The sequence below is a fragment of the Symphalangus syndactylus genome, chromosome 5 (assembly GCF_028878055.3).
Source record: "Symphalangus syndactylus isolate Jambi chromosome 5, NHGRI_mSymSyn1-v2.1_pri, whole genome shotgun sequence".
Lineage (NCBI taxonomy): Eukaryota > Metazoa > Chordata > Mammalia > Primates > Hylobatidae > Symphalangus > Symphalangus syndactylus.
In genome coordinates this window covers 151,432,474-151,460,364 of record NC_072427.2, presented here as the reverse complement: position 1 = coordinate 151,460,364, position 27,891 = coordinate 151,432,474, and the positions used below count along the sequence as shown (strand labels likewise).

Here is a 27,891-nt window from a genome sequence, read left to right as displayed (position 1 = left end):
TCAAGAAGCAGCGATGTGCTCAGGTCACCTCAGGGCGGAGGGCTTGCAGGAAGGCCAGGCACAGCAATGTGGACGTCAGCCCAGCCCAGCCTCCAGAGAACTGGAGCACCACGGGGCTCAAAGGGGCCTGGGGCCAAACACTGAGGCCCATCGGACTTGGCTCTGTCTCTGCTCCTAACCCCTGCAGTCTCCACTCTCCTGCAGCTCAATGCCACCCCTGCCCAGCCCGCGCCCTGTGTCTTTTGGCTTCTGTTTTGCCTTCTCCTGAAGCCGCTTCTTCTGACTCCCTGAGAGGGAGCTTGTGGATGCATTCCCAGAACCAGGTTCCTCAAGGCGGCTGCTGTTGGCTCAGAGGTCCCTGGCCAGGGTGTTGGTGCCATAGGGAGCAAGAGGGTAGGTGGCCACCTGGGCTCCCCTCTAAGAATCACTCACTCCAGAGGGAGAATATTTAAGGTTTGAATCACTGACGTTAATGAAAGGCCACGTGATGTAAAAGTACTCTAGGGGACGGGGGTGTCTAGGAAGGAAGGGAAACTAAACCGCAAAAGAAACCCTTCATGCCCCACCCTGGAGGAGAGAGGAGGAGCAGAGGCTAGGGAAGAGGGGGCAGGCAAGGGCAGCATGTGGCATTTCTCAAGTGGGAGACCTAGTTCAAAGGCAGCACAGCGCTCCTAGTGAAACCACCCCTACAAACTTTATAAAATGAATCAGGACAAAAGGAAGGGGAGGAGTGAAACTCAACCTGGCTTGCAGTACACTTCGTGTTCATCGCCAGTCGGCCTGCGCTCCCACCTGCTTCCTCGTGTTGTTTGCTGCCTATTGACCTAGAATCCCACAGACCCCACTACAAGGTTATAGTCACCCTAAGGGTCCTACAGATAACAACTGGAACAGTACGAAATGTTAAGTCTTCCCTTTGAGATATTCCTTCAGGTCCTACATACCTGTGAAATTACCACCTCAGCTGGTCTAAAGGACCCCATAGGAGCTGACGCACCAAAGAATGCAGTTTCTACATTCTGATGAATTCATCCCCCTTACCCCAACCAATCAACAGCTCCAATTCTCCAGTCCCTTGTCCTCCACAATCCCCTTAAAGACTCCAGCCCAGAAATCCTGGGGGAGATGGAGTTTGGGGGCTCCTCCCATCTCTTAGCGCAGTGCCCTGTGACCATTAAACTCTTTCTCTGTTGCAGCCCTAACTGCTAACTGGTCTGTTACTGTGCAGTGGGCATAACTGGTCTGTTACTGTGTAACTGGTCTGTTACTGTGTAACTGGTCTGCTAACTGGTCTGCTACTGTGCAGTGGGCATAACTGGTCTGTTACTGTGTAACTGGTCTGCTAACTGGTCTGCTACTGTGCAGTGGGCATACAAACCTGTTGGTCCTATAACACCAGTCCTTCACAAAAGCACCAGATTAATCTTCGCACCCTTTGTGGCTGCAGATTGGAAGTGGAGGATGAGGGTGAGGGGAGGTGCCTTCTAGCCTGGGCTTGGGGTGTGGAAGGCAGGAGGGGAAGAGAACCCACCGACAGGATGGAGGGAGGGGTGAGCTGCTTCAGGTGTGGATGCTGCCCTCACTTATGCTCTGCCCTCCTTCTCCCTAAGGTGAATTGACTCACGCCCTTTCCCCTTGCCACCCTGAACAAAGAAATGCCACTCACTGACCTGTGATGAAAGCTCTTCACACATGCATGGGAGTAGGTGTGTGCATGGAGGAGGCGCCACGCTAGTCTGCTCTCTGGGCTCAGTCCTGGGAGACCTGGCCAAGGGCCTTCACCTCCGAACCTTCTTCTGGAATTGGAGGGTCAGCGGGAGGTGGGATTGAGCCTGCTAAACTGAATTTGGCTTGGTCCTCTTGGCTCTCTTAATTGCTTTGGCAAATAGCCAGAGAGTGAAGGGAAGGAAGGTGGACTTTATTTCCATTTTCAAGGTATAAGAACTTGAAGCTCCAAGAGGTCAGGTGACATGTCTGTGCCAGTGCTCCCCCACCACACCCCTCAGTGACACCACTGACCTCACCTGCCACGGCAACTCTAAGGCTGGAGAAATAGAGTTTCAGGGCCACCACTGGGACTATTGTGCCACCATTGGTTTGGGTGAACAGAAGAGTGCTGTTGTTTTGTGTTGTTTTGTTTTGTTTGCAGAGGAGGCATCTCCTAAAGGGGAGGTGCTGTTTGGTGTCTTTGCAGCAGCAGTGTCTGAGTGAGCTCTGTGAGGGCAGGCTTGGTGTCCCTGAGCACTGCTGGGCTCTCAGAGCTGTGGGAGGGCAGAGGAAGGCCTATCTAGGCTACCAGGCTTAGCCACAAGCTCTCAATTCTCAACTCCTATTCTGGGAGAATGTCCTGACTTTGCTAAGCACGTTTTTTCTTCTGTCTTTTTATAGACAGGGTCTCACTTTGTCACCCAGACTGGACTGCAGTGGAGGGATCATAGTTCACCATAACCTTGAACTCCTGACCCAAGCGGTCCTCCTACCTCAGCCTCCTGAGTAGCTGAGGCTACAGGCGCCACCACATCCAGCTAATTTTTAATTTTTGTAGAGACGGGGTCTCCCTGTGTTTCCTAGGCGGGCCTCAAACTCCTGGCTTCAAGTGATCCTCCCACCTCAGCCTTGCAAAGTGCTGGGATTGCAGGCATGAGCCACCATGCCTGACCTATGCACATCTTTGTATCTATAGTACCTTGATCTTGAGCTCATCCTTGCTGCATGAAAAACATTTAATATAGTTTCGAAACCACACATAATTGAAAATTTGAAGAATATAGAATACCAGTATAGTGAAGAATGATGTAGGAAACCAATTCAAAAAAAGAAGAAAATAAAAATCTGCAACCCCGCCCCCCCACCTGGATTTGGACATGATTAATTTTGGTTTAGGTCTTTCCAGTTTGCTTTTTTTTTTTTTAGACAGCGTTCTGTTGCCAGGCTGGAGTGCAGTGGCGCGATCTCGGCTCACTGCAACTTCCACCTCCACCTCCCAGGTTCAAGCGATTCCCCTGCCTCAGCCTCCTAAGTAGCTAGGACTATAGGCGCGTGCCACCACGCCCAGCTAATTTTTGTATTTTTAGTAGAGACGGGGTTTCCCCATGTTGGCCAGGCTGGTCTCCATTTCTTGACCTCGTGATCCATCCACCTTGGCCTCCCAAAGTGCTGGGATTACAGGCGTGAGCACGCCCTGTCCAGTTTGCCTTTTGTTCCCCCCTATTCAGCAGCGTTTTAATCGTGTATCCTCCAACTTACTGGGGCTTGGCGCTCTGTGACTGTTTTCATGGTTAGAAAATATGATGGCTACATGCTAACAAAGTTCTCCAACTGCTTTCACGAGGTTCCCTCATCCCTGTGGCCAGGAGAGCTGCATATCTCTCCATCCTTGGCAGCAAGGATCAGAGAGCTGGGTGATGATGAGCACAGAGCCACGCAGCAGGCCCACGGGCCCCAGGCGGGTGCCAAGAGAAAAATCCCACCTCGACGAAAGGAGCACAGACACCAGCCTGCAAGGGCCATGCACCACAGGTCAGATCCATCCAGGATCTCCTGTGAGCCATGCTTGTGCCTCTGTGACACAAAATCAGAACAGCAGCCAGTCCCAAAAGAGTTTACATCTTGCTTTTTGAGCCAATCAGACCTTTGAACAAAACTTTTCCACAGTATATCTGTCCTGCTCACCTTCAGTTTGGAGAGCTGTCCTGACCTTTCTTAATGAAATGAGACCCTCCTCTTCTTTGGCAAATAATCAACTCAATGTCTGCTTTGACTGGCTGTGGTGGACTTTGTGTTTTTCTGTGGCATGGGTGTCACCCCAGTCATCACTGTGGCCAGTGAATAGACACACTCCTTTCCGAGGGCTGTCACTGAGCTCCTCCTTCCTGCCTGTTCGTCTGGGGAGGTTTTCCCAAGCCCCCCACTTCTCAGAGGGAGGCTGCTGTCTTTACCAAGTTGCTCTGAGGTCTCCACTCACAATTCAGTGGCCTTATCGGGTTGGCACTCGTCCACTTGCTTTTCTAGCTGGGACATTCTCTTCTCTGAAACTGTGGATATGACGAGTGGGCAGAGGAGTTTGTTCCTGTTAAGGTGTTGCTGATGGTGGGGCAATGGTTCCAGCTCCCATTGTTCATCCAGATTCCTTCATCCCCCAAACTCTTCTGGATTTAACCTAATCTTGGAAATCAGAGCCCCGTTTGGCTAACTAGAAAAATCAGAACTTCTGGGTAAAGTTACCAGACATTCACTATTGGGAGGGAACAGCTCCAGACTTGAGCTTGCCACTGTCCTTCCTTGCCCCCTCGTGGATGGAATAGATGGGCCCTGTCCCCCTTCCCACCTCCCCAGTCTTCCCTCATGGTGAGAAGAGCTTTTTTTTCTGCCTATTAGCCATGATTTGAAGCCAACATTGAACAAGTTCCTATTTCCTGGATCGAGGGGAAGCTCCTGTCAGGGCATCCCAGCCTCACATACTGAGTGACTCTCCTAGCCCTGTGTAGCAAATCAAATGTGCCCTCCTGAAAGCCTCCTTTGACTGCAAGTGCAGGCATGATTTTTTCTCTTACACCATTGGAGTCAGGGTCTCTTGAATCCTACCTGCAAATTTATGCAAACACTATGCCAAAATTTTTGACAAAAATTGGCAAAGAAAGGTGTTTTGCAGGTGAAGTGCAGCTAACATCTAAAGGAGAGCAGAGGGCTGTTTGGGATGGGGGCCCAGGGGAGAGTTGAAGCAGAGGAGCAGGGAGAAGGGCAGGGGATGTGTTGGTGTCTGCAGCAGTGATGGAAGATGCTGGGGCCTTCCTCTTCCCCTGTCTTCCAAGGTGGGAGCAGAGAGAGTCAGGGGCTCCCTGTCTCTTTCTCATGGTGGAGGCATCTTCAGAGCTGGGGTGAGGATGGAATCTCTTAGCCCCTTTTCAGATGCTCCAGACACCACATCTGGTGCTGAGAATGAGGTTGAGAGGCCCCCGTGCCCTCCAACCTTCCTATGCCATTACATGCACATCAAACCCTACCACACCGTCACTCACTTCACATTAAAGCATTTTAATTGTCCCCTGGGAGGTTAAGCTGTGTGGATCTTACTTTTCTATGAACCCTCTCTATCAAAGAGCCATTTACCCTTGAAGTCTTAACATTGGAAGTTTCTTTACTGATCATCTGGTCCAATCCCTCTGTTTTACACATAAGGGAACTAAGACATGAAGTGGCTTACCCCAGTCCTCAGACCTAGACTCTAAACCAGTCACACCCCCTTTTCCAGGTGGCATTACTTATTGGACCACAGGCCCCCAGCAATCTAGGTGCCCCTTGAGATATCATGGGAGCAAAACATGGTTGTCTTCTTTTAAAGAGTCAAGAGTAACTTTGTGAATACACATCCCTGTCATTCCTAGGAAATTTTGTGGGATCATGGACATCACCAGCTTCTAAGTGTGCTTTTCAAAAGACCAGGCAGTTGGGCAGACTTCAGTGGTTACTTGTAGAATTGTAAATAACTTGTGGGCTGTCCAAAACTGCCTAGTTTTGTGATTGTTTTACCTTTTGGCTGTTCGTAGGCAATGATGAAGTTGGAGGTTTGCGGGAGGAAGAGAAAGAAGGGAATGGCAGAATGGGATGTGGGGGTAATAGAGATACATTTATTGAGCACTAATTATATCCCTGACATTATGCTTAGTGTGTTACCCAATATTATATCCCCATTTTACAGACTGAGGAAATTAAGGTTAAGTAATTTGCCCAAGTCTCACAGCTAGCAAGTAAGAAGCTATAGGTTTCAAACTTGGGGCTGTCGGATTTCAGAGCCCAAGCTTGTCACCACCATGCTCATGGGGCAATGGTCAGGAGGAAGCCAGGTTACCAGGAAACTTCTGTGAAGAATGACCCTATTACATCCTGCTGATTAGATGACCAGCCTTGATGAGATTTTGAGCATCACAGTGGAAGAGAAGACAGAAGAGAGGGCAGTTTCCTGTGTTGCTCCGGACTTGCCTCATGTTGCCCACGTCTTTCTGGGGCTGACATGTATTTTTCCAGTAGGTGTGGCCTGAGGGTGTCAGGGCTTTACTTTTGTGCTGGTGCAGGCAGTTTTGAGGCTCATATAAACACCCACTCAGCTGTTTGTTTATTCATCCAACAGGCATTTGTTAGATACCTCCTCTGTCAATTCTTGAGCCGCTAAGTAAGCATGGTCCTTGACCCAACAAGTGTAGTAGCTCAGGTTCAGAGATGCACAACCTAATTCTAGCAAAGCTTTTTGTAGATTATCTGGGGCAGCTTTTACAACCCTTGATCTTTCCCACCTCGAAGCTATTCCTGTAGCAGCAGGAAGCTCTACTTTGGAGGAATGGAGAAGAGATGGAAAAGTGAGGCTATGAGGTGGCCTGAAGTTTTGGAAAAGGATGTGGAAACCAGAGACTAACAAGAGGATTTGGTGGTGTGTGTGATGTCCCTCTCCCTGCTGTGCCATTTCCTTGGGCACTTAAGTTGGGCTCATGATTTAAGGGCCAACTGCTCATGTAAAAATCCATCCCAGCATCCTCAGCTCAAATAACTGCCACTTGCCACTTGCCTGCCCCAGCGGAATTAACGGAAGCTGCCAACAGCCCTGCTGACCTCATTGGATGGAACTGTGTCCTCAGCAGACACAAGCTCCTTCTTCTGAGCGAGGCTCCCCCTATCTCAGAGCAGGAAGTCCTCTCATGAAGAGTCCAAGCTTCAGACAGAAGCAGGGGCCATTCATTTATTTACCCTGCTCAGTGTCAACCTAAAAGGAAGAGGCTGAGACACAAAGTATAATTTAAAGAGTTTACTTGAACCAAAATGAGGACAACTGCCTGAAAGACTCAGTCCCAGGTACCCTTGGCTGTGAGCTTCCTACAGCCTTTGTTACAAGCAGGTTTTTAAAAAACCCAAAACAAAACAGAAATAACTTTTATTTTAGCTTCAGGATTACATGTGTAGGTTATACAGATAAACTCATGTCACAAGGGTTTATTGTACAGATTATTTCATCACTCAGGTACAAAGCCTAGTACCCAATAGAGTTTTTTCCTCCTCTCCCTCCTCCCAACCTCCATCCTCTGATAGGCCCCAGTGTGTGTTCCTCTCTTTGTGTCCATGTGTTCTCATCATTTAGTGCGCACTTCTAAGTGAGAACATGCGGTATTTGGTTTTCTGTTCTTGTGTTAGTTTGCTAAGGATGATGGCCTCCAGCTCCATCCATGCTCCTGCAGAAGACACGCTCTCATTCCTTTTTATGCCATGAATGTTCATTGCAGCGCTATGTACAATAGCAAAGACGTGGAATCAACCTAAATGCCCTTCAATGACAGATGGGATAAAGAAAATATGGTATATGTACAGCACAAGAAGGTTTTTAAAGGCAAAAGAAGAGGACAGAGTGGGCTGGTACAGGGTTGTTTGTCAAGAATTCTTACTGATTTACAGAAATAACTTAGATGAATGACTTGCTACTCATTGTTAAACTGTAGGTGATAGTGTCCAGTGTGGCACTATTAGAGCTACCTGTGGCAATAGCAAGCAGTTTTAAAAAATGAATATGTAGCTCAAAAGAAGGAGTGGGATGTGATTGCTCTCATTTTACTGTCTCTCCCGGCCTGATGATTTGAAAGGACCCACCTTCCTCAGATGAAAGCTCTTTACTTTTGCATCAGGAACTCCCTTTTCTGCTTTCGTTGAGTGTCAGGATGAGTCCCATGAAGAGCTGCTGGCAGGGACAGACAGAAGCCAAGGAGAGGCCGTGCAAGGAAGTTGAAGTAATTGGGAGGGGACAATAGTCCCCTGCCTGCAACCAACATTAAAAAGCACTGTCACTTCAGGCTGAAAGTGGTAGAAACCAGTTTGTTAAGTCACACCAAAGTATGTGTTAGACAGACCTGGCTAGTCCTTTACCCAGAGATCTTGTAGCATAACTGCAGGCGGATGGAAAAGACGTGGAAAGCGTTAATGACTGCACAAGCTTAGGGCTCAGTCCCTTTTGGAGGGTGGTGAGTGGTAGAAGTGCCTGGAAAATATGTATAGAAACTGTGAAATTGGCAGAAGAAGGCCCTAGAACTTGGGGTTTGGTTACAGTAGGATCAGAGACAGGATGGAGACAAACACCTAAGTTATATCCCTGACATTATGCTTAGTGTGTTACCCAGTATTATATCCCCATTTTACAGACTGAGGAAATTAAGGTTAAGTAATTTGTCCAAGTCTCACAGCTAGTCTCACTGGTGCTGGAAGTGAGACTTCATTACTGAAACAATCGTGTTACCCTGAGAATTTCTTTCTAATTCCTGGCTTCAGATTTAAGGTTATGGTTGTTGGGGGAAAAGTATACACATCCGGACCTGTCTGTCTTGGACTTTTGGAAGATTTTCTCTGGGCTGAAGTTGTTAGCTAGGTTAAATATCAAGAAAGGCTATAATTGCATTTTCTCCCTATTGCCGGGAAGTTGGACTTCCATAAAACTCTAGTGGAGGTTCACTGCAGCATAGATGGAAAAGCATTGGATTTCAATTTTACTCTTGGCTCTGCTGAGCTGTGTACTCTAGGACAAGCCATTTAACTTTTCAGCTGTGCTCTATTAAGATTTACACCCATCTTGCAGGACTCTTAATTAATTTTAGAGACAGGCTCTTGCTCTGTCACCCAGGCTGGAGTGCAGTGGTGGCGAGGTCATAGCTCACTGTAGCCTCCAACTCCCGAGCAATCCTCCTGCCTCGGCCTCTCCGAGCACTAGAATTACAGGCATGAGCCACTGCACCTGGCCACAAGACTCTCAATGATTAAGAGGGAGAATAACCAAGACAAAGATACGTGAACTGTAAAGAGCTGTCATCTTACAATGGTGATGGTGATGATCCTTATACTCCTGGAAGGGTTGGTCCACATTCTTGCCTACAGCAGTTGTGAGCAGAGGATAATGCTTCCGCCTTGAGGATTCTCATGGCAAAGTTAAAGGTACCGATATTACCTGATGTTTAATATAACTGGACCCACTATCCACTGCTTTATGCACAGAAGATACGGGGATGAGGGAGCCTCTGTTAGCAGCACTGAGGATCTTGGTTACAAATGAGTGGAATGAGTAAGGGGGGAGGGGATCCTCAGCAACCTTTGAGAGCGATATGAATGGCACGTGATTTTTATTGAGGAACACAAAGCAAATATCAGCAGTGAAAGAAATGCAAACCACATCTTGCCTATTCAAAGCAATAAAGGAAGGGAACAAAGTTATACAGGCAAAGAGGTGCTTTTGTTTCCCCAGTTATGAATCCTGGTAAAAAAAAAAAAAAAACTGCACACAAACCACAAAGACAGTCAGGACCTTCACCTCAACTCCTAACGTGCTATGTTTCCTTAAGAAAAAAAAAACCCTGAAGATAAAGCAGTGTCACACTTTCTTCAACTTGCTATCTAATTTGAGCTTCATGTTTATATTCTTTTGAGAAAATCTCAAGACATTACTCGTTCTCTCCTCAGTAGTAGTTGGTTTTTTTCAGGCATGGAGTGGGGGAGGGTAAATGCAATTTTTCCAAGTACACATGCATTCATTTATTCAATATTTATTACTTATCATGTGCCAAGCTGTCTGCTAGATGGGGCTAACAAAAATAAATCCCTGCCCTTAAGGGAAGAAAAGACCCATACCCCGGTATCTGTAGCCTCTCTCTACCCCTTAAAAGAAACATCTGACAGACTTCTGGTTTGGAGCTTGGATACTGACTAATCAGATCTCATCTGCCCTGGCCAATTAGGGCTCAGTTGTATCAACCAATCAGAACTAAGCAAGTTTCAATCTTTCATTCGCATAAACAGACCTCATGGGAAACCTGGGCAGGAAATTTTGCTACGAAACCTGACTTGTGCTCACACCTGTAATCCCAGCAGTTTAGGAGGCCGAGGTGCGTGGATCACCTGAGGTCTGGAGTTCCAGACCAGCCTGAACAACATAGAGAAACCCTGTCTCTACTAAAAATACAAAATTAGCCAGGCGTGGTGGTGCATGCCTGTAATCCCAGCTACTCAGGAGGCTGAGGCAGGAGAATCACTTAAACTCAGGAGGCGGAGGTTGCAGTGAGCCGAGATTGCGCCATTACACTCCAGCCTGGGCAACAAGAGTGAAACTCCGTCTCAAAAAATGTATATATATATATTTCTATAAAATACATATATATTTTTATAAAATATATATATGTATTTTATATATATTATAAAAATATATATATAATATATATATTAATAAAAATAAAATAAACCCGACTCCTCTCTTTGTTCTCTGAACACGCCTACATTTTACACTGAAGGCTGGGTTTCCCAAGTGTGCAAACTGTCCACTGGAATAAAGTCTCTTTGCTCCAAATTCCTTTTCCGGGAACTTTTGTTTGTGGGGTTCAGAAAGAGGAGCAGTTATTTCTAGGAAATCTGATGAGTGCCTGGAAAGGAAAGAATGGGCAATTCTACCGGAAGTAGATTTGAGCCGGATCACAAGTGGCCCTGGATGATGGGTTAGGGATTTGTGACTTTATTTTGAAGGCATAGGGAGTCATCGAGGCTTATTGAACAGGGGAGTGCCATGATCACCTGGCTGTAAATAGATGCTGAAATTTAGAATCTCATTTTTGAAAATGAACTTATAATTACATGGGTGGGTTTGAGGACGACTTGAGGACATTTCAGAGGGCATAGCAGTTTTGGCTTGCCCTCCTGCTAATAGCATTTGCTGCTTCTCACTCACACTTTATTTTGGATGGAGAACTCTGCACACATATGCAGGAGGGTTGATTTTTTCTAATTCATCTCTGTAGCTGGAATAGCTTCTGACACCTAAGAAATATAGTCAACACTCCTACCTAAAATGCCCAGAGAGAAATTCTGCATAGCTGAAAGGGGGGAGCTAGCCACTCAGCCCAGAGGTTTCTTCCTAGGAGGAAGGGCACTGACACAGAAAACTGTAACATGCTATAGTGACCAGAAGGATGGACCCTCCCTGCACCTGCTGTGGAGGAGGAGGGTGACGCTGCACTGTGCCAAACTGTGCCAATCTCGGTTTAAGTCTGGGCATTGCCACTAATTTGCTGTGTGACCTCGAATAAGTCACATTTCTTCTCCAGGCCTTAGTCTCTGCATCTGTAAACTGAGAGGTGAGACTGGATGGTGCTGACATCCTGTGGGCTTGTGGGACTGAGTGAGACCGCTGGGAGCTCTGGTGTGGCCGGTCTGATGATCCCCAAGTTTCTCTCCTTTGACTCTTTGGTGCTGAGGGAGGCAACACAATGAGATGTGCTTTTGTTCAGAACCCCGGCCAGGTCTCACAGTCTGAGTTGAGTCCTGGCCCTGCTGTAGGTTAGTAGTATGAATTTGGGCAAGTCACTTAACCTCTCTGAGCCTCTGTTTTCTTTTCTGAAAAATAGATAATGAGTCAATGTTCTGTAGCCCGAGAAAAATGGAGGGATGGAAACCAAAAATTAGAGGGAGCCGGCTTCCAGTAGGTATGACATTATCACTATCAGGCTAATTGGGTTCTTTTTGCAAAAAGAAAAAGTTAGAATAACAGATTTTGACAAATACACTCAACAGCTAGTGACATTATCTTGTTTTGGACAATAGCTTGGGCCTTTGACAGTTTTATCAATCTGTCAAAACAGCAGCACTTACTAATCCCTGAGGTATAGAAACAAAGGAAAAAGTTTGTTTAATGTCTCGTGCATTAAACAAATCGATGTCTCTTTTCTACAAAACAAGCTCTTCATGGAGCTCCTTCACTTATCGCTGTATGGAACCTCTCAAATGAACAATCTCATTCATGTGAAAATTCCCCAGAGTGGCCACTGTAATTTCAAATGGTCTCTTAAGAAATTGTGTCAGAGACGGCCGGTCACGGTGGCTCACACCTGTAACCCAAAGTGCTCCCAGCACTTTGGGAGACGGAGGTGGGCGGATCACGAGGTCAGGAGATCGAGACCATCTTGGCTAACACACACGGTGAAACCCCGTCTCTACTAAAAATACAAAAAAATTAGCCGGGCATAGTGGCAGGTGCCTGTAGTCCCAGCTACTCGAGAGGCTGAGGCAGGAGAATGGCGTGAACCCGGGAGGTGGAGCTTACAGTAAGCCGAGATTGCACCACTGCACTCCAGCCTGGGCGACAGAGCGAGATTCCATCTCAAAAAAAAAAAAAGAAATGTGTCAGAAACGTAAGATGAGTTCACACGACAGTGAGGAAATCTGGAAGCAGCAGGTGTTTGGCCTGGGGATAAGCCACTTCCGATGAAGAAGGTTGCACGGGCACCCAAGCAGTCTGAGAAGAGACTTCTTGCCTCTGGAGCTTGGTCAGAGGCCACAGGCTGATTGTCTCCATCCTCCTGATTCCAGGCAGAGAGAACATTAAAGCGAGCAGTTCTCAGAAACCACACAGAGACAAGGTTGAGGGGGGATCTGCCCTTAGGTGTGGAAAGCCTTTGGTGACCCCCAGCAAAGCTCATTCCAATGGGCGCTGGTCTGAGGAGAGCTCCTGAGTGCTGTGGCCTCCGAGACCAGCTTAAGGACAATTCCCAGGCCCCTGTGGACTGTGGACTTTTTCACTTAGAGACAACACTTATAACATTCAACCAGCAGATAGACATAGGAGCATTTCTCAGAAGGCTAGAAAGCAGTTTCACCGAGGAGCAGGGCAAATCCGATCAGATCACCAGGAATAGACTCATAGCACCTCATTCCTAGAACAGAACGCACCTGAAGTGAAGCGAAGGGGCCTCAAGGAAACATCAGACTCCATTCAGCCCCAGCTGCCTCCCAGCTGTGGGCCACCCGGCACCTCAGACAGGCAGAGACAACTTGTGTGTCTCAGCTGTGTCCACCCTAACTGAGGCGGGGGCTCTTGTCCTAGAAGGGAGGGCTTCAGCTGACTCAGGGAACATCTATTTCTGCCAATCCTCCTAAGTTAAAAACCATCAAGAACTCACCTGTGGCTGAACCAAGTTGGGTTTATTGACTTGTTGCACAAAGGAAGAATGTCCAGCAGTAAAGAGGGCCTTCAAAGGAACTTAGTATAGATATGGGCTCGTGGCTGGTGAGTCTCGGGAGGGCTTAGGAAGTGGGACCTTCTCTGGGCTGGATATGGTGTGTAAGCAGGTGTACTACTGTGATCATGTATCCTAATGATTCTTACCTAGAAGATGAGAAAAAATGAAGCAAGACTGAAGATGTGGCTGGGAAAGATGCAGCAGCCATTCCCATCAGCCAGGAGGAGATGTTTGATAGTTCTGCGATGTGCACAGAGACCTTGTTTTTGTCTGTGCTTGGACAAGATTATAGTCTTGCTTTTTCTCTCACTTTGTCGTCACAGAGTGCTCATGGGTCCCACGGGATTGTGTATGTGCAGCAGAGCACCAAGGTCCAGTGCCCACACCAGCTCCTCCCAACACTGAGGCCCAGTCGTTGGCATTGGGCCAGTTCCTGGATGTTAGAGGCTGCTTTTCTCTTTCTTCCATACACCAACTCTTGAGTCCTGATGGGAGACTCAAAATAGAGAATAGTTATGAAAGTTGATTTATAAAAATGTATAGCACAATGGAGATGAAATGAATGAGTCTTAGATTGATACTTATCTGGGGGCCCACTTATCCAGAAACCTTAGCCATTGAGAAAATAGACAAGAAATGATCAGCAAGCAGGCAATGTCCCTGAAACACCTGAAATAAAAGTCCCCCAATGCCCCACATTTTTACAAGAACTCAAAGTTTTGCACAAGCTCTATGTATGCTGTTTTGCACGCATTTCTCGCGTGCCTTGTTATCCTGCTCATAGAACATTAGAAATAAAGGAAGGCTCCTCTCTCCAGTCCATGCCTCCAAGATGACAAAGAAAAGAAGGAACTAGTGTTGTGCCTAAAAGGGCCATGGCCACGTGCTGTCTGTTCGCTGCATGAACTGTGCATGATGCGTGCCCGATGACAAGGCCATTAAGATAGTCATCATTTGAAACATAGTGGAGGCCGCAGCAGTCAGGGACATTCTGAAGCAAGTGTCTTCTATGCCTATGTGCTTCCCAAGCTGTAGGTGAAGCTATATTCCTATGTGAGTGTGCAATTCACAGCAAAGTAGTCAGGAACCGATCTAACGAAGCTAGCAAGGACCAAACGCCCCCACCCCGATTTAGACCTTCAGGTGCTGCCTCACGACCCCCACCAAAGCCCATGTAAGGAGCTGAGTCCTTAAGATCGAAGGCAGACTACGGGAGAAAGATAAAGAGAAATTGTCCTTAGAAGTGAAGGAAGGCTTAGGGGCAGGAGCAAGAAGAGCTTCCAGTGCTGGTTCACGCTACAGCACAGGTGCACCCTGCAGACATGATCCAAATGAGAGAAGCCAGGTGCAAGGGACCGCATGGCCCAGGATTCCATTTCCATGAAAATGTGCAGAACAGGCAAATCCAGAGAGACAGAAGGTAGATTCATGGCTGCCGGGGGTTAGGGAAAGGGAGAGTAGGGAGTGACCGTTGGCCAGAAATTTCCTTTTGGAAGTGTTGAAAATGTTTGGAATGAGATAGTGGTAATGGATGCTCAACTTTGTGAATATATACAAAAACCACCTTAAAAGGGTGATTTTTATGATAGGTGAATTATATCTCAATTTTTAAAAAGTGGGAAAAAGAAGGAGGTCCTCAGGATCTGGCAAGTTCTTAGCCTGATAGCAAGAGAGGATCCGGAAGACACTAAGGACTGCATATTCTCAAAGCAGAACCCCTAGAGCAGCAGGGCTCTGTCGGCCTCCATGCCAGAGCCTCTGTGGGCTTCTGTCAGTGCAACCCCGCAGATGCACACACAGCATCATCACGTGCTGGCCAAGGTGCCGAGGAGCACACAGAGGACTGAGACGTGGTCCCTGCACCCTGGGGGAAATGACACCTCAACACAATGACGGTGTTCATCATCAGGACCCCAAGTCATGATGAAAAGGTTAAATTATTTTCTTTTTTTTATTATTATTATACTTTAAGTTTTAGGGTACATGTGCACAATGTGCAGGTTTGTTACATATGTATCCATGAGGTTAAATTATTTTCAAAACGCTCAATTATAAGAAAGCAGAGGAGTGGATTATAACGAATACGTGTACAAAAAACCGTTTCAAAATTGCCAACCTTTTAAAGAAATATTGAAACCTCTGGTGTAGGAAGGTAATCCAGTGGAGTGGCAGCCAGGGAATGGGATGCTCTGTGTGTGTGGAGAGGCAAACACCTCCATAGTCCTCAGGATCCCCTGTGAGGGGCCGAGTCAGAGGGCGTCAAAGCCTCCAGTCCTCTGGGCATCCAGGGCCTCATGGCAACTGTACCAGTTGTTCTCACTTTGGTTATTTTTCTATAGGACTCAACGTGTTCTTACACAGGGACTCAGGACAAGGCTAAGTCCAGGTGGAGGGAAGGGGTCGGAAGGTGGGGGCTGGGCAGGGGATGTGGTGGGGGCTCTGTTTGAACCTGCTGCCCTTCCCCAGGCTGTCTACCATGTTTTTCTCAGTAAGTGGGAGGTCTGTGAGCTCCGTCCCTCCGGGGCCTCGCTGTGAAGCCATTGCTGGCGTGGTTCTGCCCACTGGAGTTTGCTGAGTGGGAGGCATGGGGCAGATGTGGGGAAACCTCCTTCCTGGAACAGGGTCTCCAGAATATGCAGGAGTGAGGCTGGCACACAGCACTGCCTCTGTGGTCAGGGTGTCCAGGGCGGGGGATGGGAGGGGCCTCAGGGATGGAGGGACAGAACTGGTACCCGCTTTCAACTCCACATCAGCCTGGTGAATTCAGATTATCTCTTCAGCTGAACATCGCCACTTCCACACTCAGGCAATTTCACCTAAGGTCCCCACTTGCCGCAAGCCCTGGGACACAGGGCCTGCTTTGTAAACTAAGTATTTTGGAGTTTTTAAAGATGACCATTCAGACCTGCTCCTGCAAAAGACAGGCTTAACGGGACGACTCCCACTCTGATAGTGGGGCTTTCCTTCAGGCCACCCTGGGCGGAAACTGGGGGTTGAAAATGAAGAGATGGCGACCCATGTCTTAAGCTCTAGGGGCCTGGAACCAAGTGACGCAGGGCTCAGAGGAGCAGAAGGAGCGGTGGTTTCTTCATAGAGCAGCAAGTGGTAGTGACAGAGGTGCCTGTCTGAAGGCTGCACTGAAAGATTGGACTGAGACCCAAATCCTTGACCGAGGGCTTCCTTCTGGGTTGGTGCAGTCTGTCACTGTAGCAGGAATGAGGGGCAGGGTGGAATGAAAACAGTCAAGAGTGGGAATGTAGTGGCTTGCTCTGCTCCCAGCTCTCCCCTACTCTCTCTGCAAACCCCAGGTCCTTAGAGCCTAAGTATCAGTCAGACTCCCTCAGGGCCACAGAGACCCTCCCAGGTTACTGTCAGCAATGGGGATTTATGGTAAGGATATTTCTGGAAATTAGCAGGCCACCAATCCTCAGGTTTCCATAAACACCAAGGGCAGATTTGTTTTCAGAGCCTGGACCAGGACTTGGGGTCTGCAGGGCTCTGGGGATCTGGTTATCTCTCCATCTTCCCAGCACGATGCCTCTTCAGTCACCCCACTTGGCCCTGAGCCCCCCAACCCCTGGGCTCCCTTCACCAGCATAGGGCATCTGCTCACCCCAACTTCTGCATGTTCATGGCTCTGCTCTGTGTGACTTTTAGCCTCTAGTCACACTAGCAGCTGCCTTTTCTCTCACATTCACACTTACTGAGAGAATTTAATGAGGCCAGTTGGTCACCATGGCCCTTGTAAGTACCCACTTCCATGCTGGGCCACCAAGACACAACTGTGCTGGAGGCAGGCGCCCATCCCTGGTGGAATCAGCTGCAGCTGGGATGGTGGGCTTGCCAAGGACGGGCTTCTTTGCCCTGTAGAGGGGCTTTCTCTGCTTACATTGATGGTAAGGTAGGGGGGTGAGGGTAGGGGAATGTTGAATGAGGGAAGAGCAGGTCTCCCAAGACTTGGCCTGTCTGAACCTTTGTCCCAGCAACAGAAGTCATGATGCTCTCAGGCGGCGGGTGGGGGCAGTGCTTTGAAAAGATTCCCAAGGCTTCTACAGAGTGCGTGGGCGGGACATCAATGGCCATCTTACTGTTTCTTGAGTCAGATCTCCCCATCAGGTTGCAGCCAATGTCAGGCGGTTCTGTAACCGAGAACAAGAAAAGATGATCGGAAAGGTGTGTGGTGTTCCTTCTGGCTACAGGAGGTGATCCACAGATTGCCCTGTGAAATGGCTTCCCCAGGGCCTCTGTTTGCTTGACATTCCAGCTGGCCTCAGCCTTTTCCTTGTTATTCTAAACTTTACATTTCTAAGTTTCCAAGTAGTATTGTGAGCATAGTAAATGCTTAACTGTTTGATAAATGAATGAATGGATGGATTAATAAATGAAACCTGAATTTGTCAGCAGCCCTTCACTGAAGGCAGGACAGGAGTGGGTAAAGGTGCTTGGCTTTGGTGTAAGAAAGGCCTCACTTTGAATCCCGGCTCTGCCGCTTGCAAACTGTGTGACATTGGGACAAGTTACTTAACTTCTCTGAGCCTCCTTTCCCTCAATTGTAAGGCTAAGATAATGCCCACTTCGAAGTTCTTTGGGAAGTCCAAGTGACTCTGTGTTTTCTAGCACAGGGCCTGACCCAGTGAGCTTTGATGGCTGTAATTATTAGGCTGGCTCAAGGGGATAGGAGGGTCAGAGCATCTCGATCCCCACATGCGGGGTGCATGGAGAAGCCTGGGACACTTAGCTGCTTGACTGTGGTGGAGAGAGGGAAATGAATGGGAGGTCCAAAGCTCCATGTCTTCTCTTCACCACCCAGGGAACTATGGAGGCTGTGGAGCCAGGGCCAGGCTAAAATGTCTGGCAGGCAGGGGCTGTGTTCCAGAAGCTAGGTCTTGGGGAAGCGCTGGGAAGGACCAGGATCCAATATGAGGGGAATTCTACCAGTGGTGCCCAAACCAACCAGTTCTCATATTTTATATCTCCCTCACCACGCCCTTCCCACCCCGCCTCCAGCTCTTCCCCACTGGCATTCAAACATGCCCCAGCCTCTTTCAATGGAATTATAACAAGACCCCCTCTCAACCCTTTGTCCCTTTGAAACTGTGGCCTCATCATCACTTCTATATACAGTAGAAAGTTATTGAAAGCATCACCTGCATGCACTGTCTTTATATTCCCCTCCCTCACTTCTCAACCCTCGCAATCTGACTTTCACAGCCCCCCTCTCCCGAAGAACATTCCATGCAACCCCTTGGGCTGAAATCCCTGCTGACCTTCGGATCATAAAACCCAACAGACACAGCTTCTCAGGCCTCACGGACCTCCAGGCTTCTTCATGGGATGCGGCTGATCGCTCCACCCAGAAGGGTCTCCTGTCTCGACTTCCCCAATGGTGCTGCCTCTGGTTCTCCTCTACCTCTCTAGCTGGTCTTCTTCAGCCTTCTTCCTGAGAGCCTCTACCTCTGCCCACCTCACTTAAAGATCGGGGTTTTCCAGAGTCCTGTGCTCTCTGCAGTTCCCAATCAATACTTTCTCCTTGGGTGAGCTGATTCTCTTCAAAGGTCCAATGACCCCTGTGTTGCTGACAACTCCCCACTGGGATCTAAAGCCGAAATGTGTTTCCTAAGGACCAGGTCTGCACAGCCACCTGTCACCTGGGCATCTCCTCTTGGCCACCCCACAACAAAGTTCCTTCTCTCACCCCAAAATCCTCTCCTTTATTCTGCTCCTTTATTCCCTATCTTGGTAAATATTGTCTCCAACCACCCAATTGGCCAAATCAATCATCACATGAGCCCCAGCCTCGCCTTAGTTTAGCTGGGCGCATTCCCTGCTTCTCCCTCTCATCCTGGGCAGTTCCTTCTCCTTCAGGCTGACACCCCATCCTTGTGTCATCGTCCCATCGGCCCACCTTCTCACTCTCTGTGGAGATCACCCTTCTCTTCATCCCTGCTGCTCCCATCCACTCCAGACCCTGCCATCACTTGCTGGGGTTAACACAATGGCCACTCAACTCTTCCTCTTCTGGGTTTAACACAATGGCCACTCAACTCTTCCTCTTCTGGGTTTATGGATTCCCCCAGTCCATTCACACAGCTGCCTGAATGAGCTTCTACAAATGCAAATTGGCTCATGCCCTGCCCTACTCCTGCTTGAGATTCTTCAAGATAACCCCGCTGCCTTCAGGATAAAGTCCAAACTCCTTAGTGGGGCATCCAAGTCCCTTCATGTCACATGGTGAGGGGCTTGCACTTGGAGAGAGGTGCTCAGATGGGCCCAGGTTCAGATCCTGGCAGCGTTTTTGCTGTGTGACTTTGAGTAAGTTACTTAGCCTCTATAAGCTTCTGTGTTCTTTTGTATATAATGGGGGTACCCTGCCTGCTTCACGAGTGTAGAGAGGATAAAATGCACACTTTTACGCCTTTGTTCTTGCATTTGCCTTTTTCTCTCTGTTGCAGCCACCTGGCATGGCGGGACCCATGATTTCTGCTCCCAGCCCATCCCCCACCTGTCTCTTCCTGTCGGCTTTTCACCCGATGCTCTCTGCTCCAGCCATCCTGAGGGGCTTGTCCTCCCCAGAGAAGCCATGCCTCATCTCCACCAGCTGACACTGTGCAGACCCCATGTTCTCCCCTGGCCTTCCTCCTCTTTGCTTGACTAACTCCTCACAATCATTGAAGGTTCCCTTCAGGAATGACCTGCTGGAAGTTTCTCCTAAGCACAGCAAGATGAGCTGCTTCTCCTAAAGGTTCCAAGGCAGTCTGCATGCCCCCATAAGGCCTTCACTTTCTCATCTTGCAATTGCCTTCCCTCTCAAGTGCTCTTTCCCTTGCAAGGAATCTCCTCAAGGGTAGGAATCATGTCTTATTTATCTTCATATCCCCAGCACCTAGCATAGGACCTGACATATTAGGCTGTCAGTTAACATTTGCTGGATGGACAAACATGGAATTCACATCCAGATGGCATTCAAACGCCCTTGCTCTCATTGTTTCTTGGTTATTGTTCTGCTCTTCTCAGGCACAGTGGCTGTCATCCAGCCCACCCGCACACTGTGAGGCTAGGCTCCCTGAGGGTAGGCTCCCAGCAGCGTGGTGACCTGTAGAATTAGCAGACAGGCGACTGTCATCATGTGTCTTCTGGCTGACTGCCTGGCCACTAAAAGAAGGGAAGTCTAACAGGAGGGGGGCTGGGTCCTCACTTGGCCTAGTGCAAACCAAACCCAGTGGCTGTGGAGCATCTTGGGTTGGCTTGGAGGTCCTGGAGTGGTGGCAGTCATGAAGGAGAGGGGGACATTGTGGGCAGGAGGCAGAGGAAGTTTGGGAGGGGAAGGGCAGAGCAAAGTCCCACAGGAAATGCACGATTTCTCTTTCTGGCTGGCTGGGAGAATTGTGGACATTTGCCCCAGGGACTGTCAGATAAGGACTGACTTTTACCACCAAACTGGTTTTAGGTTTTGTTTTTCAATCAGTTTTCAGGCAGGTCAGAGAGTCTCAGAACATCACTTTCCAGCAGATCACAAGTGAGCCTGCCTGTTTTTAGTTAGAGGGAACTCTGGGGACTTTTTCTGCCTCGGGATCCGGGTCAGGCTGGCTCACCAGCTCTCTGTCCGCAGCGTCCTTAAGTCTAGAGAACGCTACCACCTCCTGAGTTGTTAGACATCACTGGGGTATTCGCCACTTTTGGTCTGTAACAGAAGTGGAGGCAGATTGCAAGACCTCTGCAGATAGCTCCCCGTTCCTTGTCCTGAAAGGGCCTGAGCAGGGCCTCCCTTCCAGTACCATGGGGTGCGGAGGAGGAGGGTCGGGATGGGGGGCGGAGGAGGAGGGTCGGGATGGGGGGCCTCGGCTGCTGATTCTTGGGGAGGGAGGTGGAAGGCGGCCTGGTGTCCCAGAACACTCTTGTTTGTTATGCTTATTCTCTTCTACATCCTGTGGGTGTATGATGTATGTGGAAAATGACGGGGCTGAGGAGTCAGGAATTCTATGCCTCCATTTCTGTTTTTAGACACCTTTTCCATGTCAGAGCTTTCAAAATTGCCTTTCTTATAATTTGCTAAGAAATAGTGTTGGGCTGGAAACTCAGCAGAGCCTTTAGGATCTGGATACCTTTATAGAGGGAAGATCTCATTTGAGTAACAGGTCCTAAGACTGATAATAAAAATGACTTCATTTTCCCTCTGAACACTGAGTTCCCAGAGCAAAGAGCCAGACACTTTCTAGCCCTACTGGGAACCAAGCAATCTGAAGGGAGCTTCAGCTCTAAGTGCGAGTGGTTTAGGCCAGACACACATCAACACTCCTTGCTAGAAGTCAAGATGTTTTTGGAAATTGGAGAGTTTGTAATCTTTCCGCAGAGGTCTTTAAAACAGGATGAGCTCTCATCTATGTAGGGTACCAGACACGTGGGCTTGTTGGGTACTGGGCGCCTGCGTCTGCTGGTCTCAGACAGACCATTTCTTTCGAGGAATCTGATTTTCTGCTTGAATTAGGTTTTGTTATTGGCAGGTACATAAACAGTGAACCAGGGAAGTACCTGCGAGCTGGTCTGCATCTGTCTGGAAGGCCCACAGGTGCTCTAGGCCTTTCAACAAGAGCCTCATCCCTGGCTCATTAGCGCGCATGTGTTCCCTCTCCCTTTCCCATCTCTCTTTCTTAGGATAGGAGTTTTGCTCGTCGCTCTGCAGAAAGGTCATGAGACAAGGTGGACTGGATGAGTCTTTGCAAAAAAAGCTTTCTCAGGCAGAGTTCTCTTCAGGTTGGGCTAAATCAGAAGAGCCAGTGGAAGGATGCCTTCCCTGGGAACTTCAATAGCAGCTTCTTGCATTCTTTCTCCTGTCTACATGTCAAAGTGTCTGCAGCTACATTTGTGGGTTTGGATGTGAGCACCTATGCATGCAGCAAGACTGTGAACTAAGAAGGCACTGGGCTTCGAGTCTGTCCACTTGGTGAGTGGTGGAGAGAGGAGAGCCCCTCAAGAGCTGGGCCCACAAGGTCCAGGCCATGGAGAAATTGGGAAGCATTTTAGAGAGAATCAGTATCCTGCACTGTTTTGTTCGGGAACTTCTATTTGTAGGGTCAGCCTGGAGTGTGATTGACTACAGGCAAGACCTGATTTTCTTTATCATTGTGATGGGAATGAGGAGAAGCTCAAAGTTGGGGTGATGAGGACTGGTGGGCTGCAGACAACTGATGCTCTTGAAACTGTGGTCTAGTAACAAGGCTACCTAGTTCAAAAATTATTTTTAGAAATCTGTTTCCTGGTCATTCTCCAAAGTAATAAAAGCCAGTAGGACTAAAATATTAGAGGAAGGAATCAGAACTGAGACGTGTTCATTCATTCATTTATTCACTTAACGAGTGTGTAGATACCTTCTAAGTGCTCTGCACTGGACTGGGCATTGAGAGGGAAATGAAACAGAAGGCATGGCCTGTCCTTTGGAGCGTACCAAGAGGTATAACCTGAAATAGCCAAGTACCTGTACAACAAGGAAGGGGGAGGTGGCTTGAGTTTTCTTTATCTTGGCTTGGACGTGAGGTGCCCCAAGCACCTGGATTTTCTTGCATCGTGTAGTCTTATTGACGTTGAGTTCTGAAACGTTTTATTTGAACACTTCTGATAGAGATTTTTAAAAAGATACCCTCCTCTGCCTCCTAAGAAAGAATTCACAGAACACAAGTTTATCTCTTTTTGATGGTTTGGGCCAAACTCGCCCTTCCTTGAATATCCCTCAACATTTTCTGATTGTTGGTGCTTTTTCCTTCCAAACCACTGGCAATCGTTTCTCGTTATATAAAGTCCCCACTGCTCCTGTACCCGAATGGGCTGTAACCATTAAGACTGAAGACTGACTTGGAGGAACAAGAGAACTGTTTTATGAGCAAGCTTAACTTTATATCCAGCTCAAAGTTAATAAGCTCTGGTTTGGTGGTTGGGTGTTGCATGAATAATGGAATAAATATTCTCCTACCTTTCTGAGGGTGTTTTCCTTCCTTTCTCTTAGGTTGTGTTCTGTATAATCACAGTAGTTGGATGTAACTTCCGGCTAGGGGAGGATGGTCCTCTATAGGTGTCAGAATGGGTGGCACCATCTATAATGCTCTAAGAGTGTAAAGAAGAAAAAGAAGATTTCCTATGGGTTGGGAGGCCTCAGGAAAGGTTTGGAAACTTAATCAGACTTTGAGGACAGGACAGGGCCTGGGTGAGTTGAGAGGAAGTAGCCACATAATTAATGAAAAGGAGTAGACTGAACTCTCCAATGGAAACAAATGGAGTCTTCATCCTATCTATCATATATTTATATCTATTGATCCATCTATCATCTATCTATCTGTCTGTCTGTCTATCTATCTATCTATCTATCTATCTATCTATCTATCTATCTATCTAATCATGAGGTTGTAGACGATACCCTGTGGTCCACCCTGCCAGGCCATGCAGGGATTTGTTCTACAGAACCTTGGCTTGGGCCCCTCCACCTTCTGAAGGAAGCCATGGTTCATTTCTTGTTGTGACTGCTTCCTTGATGGTAAGGGTGAATTGCAGAAGAGAACCTTGTACCTTGGCTTTCCCTCAGATGACATGAAAGGAGACCATATATTCCTGAGCTTCTCTAGGTGCTTCTAAGGCAGCAGAGGAAGAAGATTCACTTTCTTCTTGCACTGACAAGGGCCTATTCCATTCCCTAGAATCTGAATTTTCCTAATATTTCAGAAGGGTTAAAAAGTTGAAGTCAGGAGCCACCAATGGGTGTTAGCTCATGTGGGCACCTGTTATTAATGGAAAATATTAGGGTCTCTCTCCAGCTTATCAATCCTTGGGGAATCTGAAGCAATAGAGAGAGGCAAGTGCAAGCTGCCCTCCTGGGGCCTGAGATCACCATCAGGTGCCAAGGTCGGCATCTACTTGAAATCAGTCACTAGGTCAATGATTCCACAGTTAGTTTTAAAAAATAAAAGTTACAGGGAAGCATTAAGAAGAAAGTAAAAGTTGCTGTCGGAGGCTGTACGTGCTGCTGTAAGCACCTGGGTAAGCTTCCTGGGCAGGTGCGAGAGAGAGGAGGCCATGGGGCGGCCTCACAGGTGACCAGAGTCAGAGTCAGGGCACAGCAGGCTCTGACTGGGAAGTGGCCTGGATTCCCTGGCAGGCTTCTGCACAGAGGATAGTTTGGAGGCTCTTTGGAAATTCGTAGGTTATTAAAGTAATTCTTCCCCCTCAAATTTTTGTCTTCTGCCTAATTGGGTTTGAGAAAACCAAGTGAGGTTAATGTTCCCAGCACAGGTTCGTGCCTCCCCATGGCATCCCCCCAGCTCTCACTTGGGCCTGGCCCTCCATGGAACAGAGCCCCCTCGATCTTCCTTCACCTGGGTAGGCATCTGTCTCTTGGCTCTTCCACCATTGCGCCTTGGCTCTCCAGATAGGAAGGAGACTGGACACTGTGCCTAATTGATTGTGTTCAAAAAAGCCCCGTGGACTTGGCTAATGTTATTTTAGTCCTTTTATTGTCATCATAGGCTGTACAACCTAGAAGAAGCCCTTGAAGCTGTTATGTCCTGTCTCTTGGCTCTGGAGAGGATAGAATTTGAACCAGTTTCCTCAGATAGCCATCGTCTCAATTTTTTAAGAAAAAAAAAAACATACTCCCCTAAAGAAGCAGCTACTGTAGCATCTCTTGGGAAGGCTTTCCTGCATTTCTTGCTGTGGACCAAGAACGGTGAAGTCACTCCTCTGCAGACCCACTATGACTTATGGAAAGGGCGAGCCTGAGAATTTTCCCCATCCTATAGAGCACTGAATGCACTTGGCCTTATGCCATCTTTGCCTAGGAATAAGAAGGCCTCTTGGTTCTTGAACCTGCTGTAGAGAGTTTTTATTTATTACATGTTAGTGTCAGTTTCTACTCTCAGATTTTTTTTCATGCATCATGCACTATATATCCACTTAAAACCAGCTGAGCAGAACGAGGGGAAACTATGGTAGAAGTAGAGAAGGTTAAGACGTGTGAAGGGGAGGATGGGAGAGGGACAGGCTGTTGTTTAGGGTTGCCTGGCAAAATGATACCCAGAAGTAGCAGTCTACAGATGCATTTCATCAGCAAACCTCTTCCATGGACATGGATAATGGACAAACGCTGACAAGCATATTTCTTTAAAATTTCTATTTAGAAAGATCTTCTCTGCAAGTCTGGCTTGAATGACATATTTTAAAACAGATGATTTCTGCCCAAAGACCATGAGCATTTGAGCTCCTCATGGGGAAAAGGCAGTATTTAAATTAAAGCTTAAAGCAATTTTTTTAAAGAAAAGCAACCTGGAAGATAGGTAGGGTTGGTTATTCTCGAGGCCCAAGTGCCTGAGCCCCAGAGCACAGGCTTTCCCAATACTTCTTCCTTCTTCCCCCTTGCTTGTTCCAAGAACTGGGGACAGTATCTGTACTCTGAATGCCAGTCACAGGGTTCACAATCTTAGAATGGAAGAGTTGAAAGTGACAAATTCCACTTGTCCAAACTTCTTACATTATAGAGGAAGAAATGAAAACCAGGAATATGAGGGACTCTAAGGGCAGAAGCATGCCTTAACCACTCCCCACCCCCATTTCTCAGGGGTCTTTTTCTTGACACCCACCTTCCCTGAGGTCTCCAGTAACTTGCGGCAGAGCTGGGACTAGAATTTGATTCTCCTGACTTTAGTTCAGTGCTTCCTCCCGGCCACCCCCCCAACTCGCCCACTTTCTTATAGCTTCATGCTTTCTCTGATGCCTATAGTCCAGGGCATAACTTACTGGCAGGCAGAATTAAATACCAGTGTAACATGATTTTAAAGAGTGCAGGGTGAACTTCCACCCCCAAAATCATGCTCACACCAGCCTGTAACTGGTGCTTGACCTCCCACCATTAGATTCTTTCTCTTGTAACTTGAGCTTAGGAGGCTTTCTTCCAGAACCTCCTTTTGAAACAGAAATCCCTCTGGGAAAGCTAAGTGTTGATAGCTAATAAACAGGAAAGGCTGTTCCTCTGAGAGTTGATACCCACAAGTGGTGATGGTGGTCTAGAGGAGGGGCCAGGACAGGGAGTTCACATGGGAGGATGCATGTGAGACTGATGTGAAGGTGGGTCCACTCTTTTGTAGATATTTGATAAATGCTACTATCTGCCTGACCAAATGCAGAAGACAGACCATGACCCAGGCACATTGCTGGGAAATCCCCTTCCCAAGGAAACCCAGAGGGAGAGGCAGGGCTGCCCACCCCACATACTATCTGAGAGCAGCCAGCCCAGTGCTTTCTCTGTAACAGGTGCCCTCTCTCCTCCCCGAAGGCTTCACTTGCATGGATTGACCTTTATGGGCACTTTTGTCTATGGCTCAAGAGAGGAGAAGTCTGTCTTATTATCCTGTGAGTGGAAGATTGGGCAAAAGACCTAGACAACAGAGGGGAGGGGGTGTCATCTGCACTCCACCCTGACACTGGCTTTGTGCCCTTACAGAGGAATGGAAGAGTTAGGGCCAGAAACTGAAAGGGCGCTTCTCCAAGAGCCTTGGAACTCTGAACACAAGGAGTGGGGGTTGGGGCTCATGTGATTCTGCCCAACACCCAGCTTTGAGAGTACTGGGATGCAGCAGCCCTGGCATAGCCCTCGACCACCTCATGAGGGACACTGTTAATGCGGGCAACAGTAGGGCTTCTGAAAGCAACCTCGAGGTTATGGAATATTGACTGAGGGCAGCCAGAGGTGAAGAAGACGTGAACCTATGCTGTGGTCCTGCAGGGTCTCCTGGAAATCCTTGGTGGCGGGGAGCTTTGTCTCAAGAGGGGCCCAGAAGAAGAACTTTGGGCAATTGTTACATGGTGTGACACTAGCTGTCATGGCCTGGTGATACTTGAGCTCCTTTTAGATCCTTAGAAGCTTGCCTGAGATGCTGATGGACCAAAGGGGCCCAGAAGCTCATGGGCCCAAGCTCTTCCCTTCGAATGCAACCAAATTTAGGCTATGATTCTACGTGACTAGAAAGTCTGTGCCAAACTCTGTCTGCAAAAGGATAGTGATGAGAATGGCTTCAGGGACTCTGTTATCCAATCAGGGGAAGGAAGGGAGAGGCCCAATCTTTGTCTTAGCGAGCTTGAGATAAAATGAGGCCGAAGAAAAGGGCAAGATTTGCTCAGAGCCCTCCAGTCACAAACTCTGACTTGAACCTTCTAGGGCTTGTTTTATGGGCCAGGAGGAAAAGGTACAGATGTTCAGTTTAAATTAATCCCAGTGTAGCATGGACTATCCTGCAGGAGATGACAATAGATTGGTTTTAAAAAAGAAGGCGAAAGGAAGAAAAGAAAAGACCATCTTTGTAGGTTGGAAAAGACTTGGGGCATATATGCAAAGTTGTTCTGATACTATTCTCCTCCTCCTTCCTCCACCAGCCACTTGCCAAGGTGCTAGATCTTTCCTTCCTTCCTGTGATGAAGCCCACATTTGCTCAGGATGCATTAACTAAGTCCTGATGTCGTTGCATAGCAGATCTGGGCAGTATGTAAGCTCAGTTTTCTAGAAGTTAAAAAATAAAAAGCTATGTCTTCAACACCTGCAAATATGGTATGCAAGCTGGAGTGACACCAACTTAGAGAAGTTACTAAGTGGATGTGACAGAAAGAACTGCAGCAAGAACACAGGTTGATAGGTGTCACTTAAGTGGAGTTGCCCTGTCGAAAGCCATTGTCAGGCTGACAGCTACTCTGGCCTCTGGGGCTGGGGTGTCCTTTTTACACTCGTATGTGTGCCTGAGATTTGAACAACAGATGCAGTTTTGCTGGGTTGAGCCTGTCACCTCCAGCCATATGCCACATGTCGTTACTCCCATTTATTGAGGTCCACAATGAGCCTGGT

The 27,891-nt window shown here is 47.9% G+C and overlaps 1 protein-coding gene and 1 long non-coding RNA gene across 5 annotated transcripts in view; one reads left to right on the top strand and one right to left on the bottom strand.

Annotated features, from left to right (window-relative positions):
• Nucleotides 1-27,891, top strand: part of PRMT8 (protein arginine methyltransferase 8) — a 202,916-nt gene that overhangs the window by 71,803 nt on the left and 103,222 nt on the right. The gene's annotated exons all lie outside the window — the stretch shown is intronic.
• On the bottom strand, nt 1,039-2,844 carry LOC134736857 (uncharacterized). The gene is made up of 3 exons (XR_010121251.1): nt 2,020-2,844; nt 1,277-1,441; nt 1,039-1,198 (listed from the first exon to the last, which is right to left on the bottom strand). It is a non-coding gene; the product is annotated as an uncharacterized lncRNA (long non-coding RNA).